This window comes from Cynara cardunculus, assembly GCF_001531365.2.
Source record: "Cynara cardunculus var. scolymus isolate 2C chromosome LG 2, CcrdV1, whole genome shotgun sequence".
NCBI lineage: Eukaryota > Viridiplantae > Streptophyta > Magnoliopsida > Asterales > Asteraceae > Cynara > Cynara cardunculus.
The window spans coordinates 65,291,623-65,293,657 of record NC_037529.1 but is presented as its reverse complement, the minus strand read 5'-3'; positions in this window follow the sequence as shown (position 1 = coordinate 65,293,657).

Sequence of the window (2,035 nt, the reverse complement as noted above, 5' to 3'; positions counted from 1 at the left end):
AAGTTTAATAATAAAAAAAATTATTTTTGGTTTAATATTATAAATTTTATAAAGATAATAATTAAGTATTCTGTTAGAATTTAATGATTATACTAATTATATTTTAGATTTTTTATATTTAAAATGAGATGTTTATCCTGTATTTCATTGTGTTTATCTGCAATTAGTTACACGAATTCAGATATGAGATGAAATTGAATAGGGATGAAATCGTTTAGGGATGAACAGGTTTAAGAGTTTTAGCCAAATGCTTTATAAGATAGTATAGATATATGAATTTAAAAATATAATCTGTATACAACAAATGACATTACGATTTTTAAGAAAGTTTTGTTTAAGGTATTATTTAATAAAATGATTGGCCCAAAATTCTTCTCTTATTCTTTTAAATATTTATCATTCTGGTTTGACCCTCCCTCTATTTTAAATATACGTATTTCAGAGGAAGAAAAAAATTCTGTAATAATCTGTAGTTCAGAAAAAATATATTTTGATAAACGTTTTTATATATATTATGTTAACATCAGGTATTTTAGTAAGCATTTTTTTAAATAGCACCATGTTTTTTTTATATCTTATATCAACCAATAATAATTAATACGAAATTTTTTATACAATATATTAATCAATTATACTTGACACCAATTTAATTGGTACCAAGGGGCAGTACTTATAGCTGACTTAACCGCCTGTGGCTATATAAGGCTTCATTCGGTAATTGCATATTATCTTCTTCGTATATATTGTTGCTCTGACGGATTTTGTCTCTAAAGGAACATAATTAAACAAGCAATGTGTTCTATGTTTGTGATATTAGATTTTGCATGAAATCCATATTTGTTGTTCTTAGATTATCCCAAATCTGGTTTCGTGATACCACAGGCAATAGGGTAGAAATCACATATTTTGAAAAATATTTTATACACAATGCTTGAATTATCCAAGTAATTTTGATATTGTGTTTTCAAAATCTAATACGATAGTCCTACTATGCAGGATATCTAGTATCACGTACCAACCAGATTTACAAACCTGGTAAGGTGGTACCAACCAACTTAAGTTAATATAAGATATAATAATTGGTTTTATTTTATACAGATTTGACACCATTAAAAAAATCAAATTCAAAAATATTAGGTGGGTTCACGTGAAACCCGTAAGACCAATTTATGTTCATTGATCAACTTTATAAGCTAATGGTCTAAAGTTGTACGGTGACAATTTTGTGATTATTGAGAAGTCTCGTGACAATCAGGGCCGGCCCTGGCCACGTGCAGCATGTGCGGTCGCACAGGGCATCAAAGCCTAAAGGGGCATCAAGTTGTCATTTATTACTAGTTTTAGGTTTAATAATTTGGTAATTGAGCAACTGAGCTTTAACTATAAAAAYAGRCCCAAGGCCTAGTAGTGATGAATACTGAATGCACATCGTTGGAAAAAGTTGGAAAGTTGGAAAAGTTTTTGTTTGTATAAGTTGGAAAAGTTTTTGTTTGAGAGAGTTTTTTCACAAACGTAAGGAGCGTTTTTTTAGTTGAAAAGGACATGTTTGGAAAAAAAAATTTGCCTTCCTATATAAAGCTCCTCCTAAAAGCTTATTGGATAAGTCACTTTCTATATCATTAAGACACAACGAAAACAGTCATGCATAGTTGAGCGAATAAGCTGTTAGATCCATTAAACTTATTAAGTTGCTAACAGATAGACCCTTAGCCTTTAGTCATTAGACCTGTAACTTTTGAGTTTTTTACTTTTTGCATACTATGACAATAATTTGGATGTAATTTACTATCTTAGTTAAAAACTAATTATGGTTTTTCTTGTCTTTTAAGTCCCATATATTGAAATAAAGTTTCTATTTTGCTAATTTTAATTTGGAAAAGGTAAAACTGGAAAAGAAGGAAGTATGATCTTAATCCAGGATTTATCATTTATATTTTGTATTCAGGGTTTTGGTTTTTATGTTCTTCTCATTGTATTTTTTTTTATTATTATAATTAATAAAAATCAACATGAGGATGAGATACTTTGTTTGAAT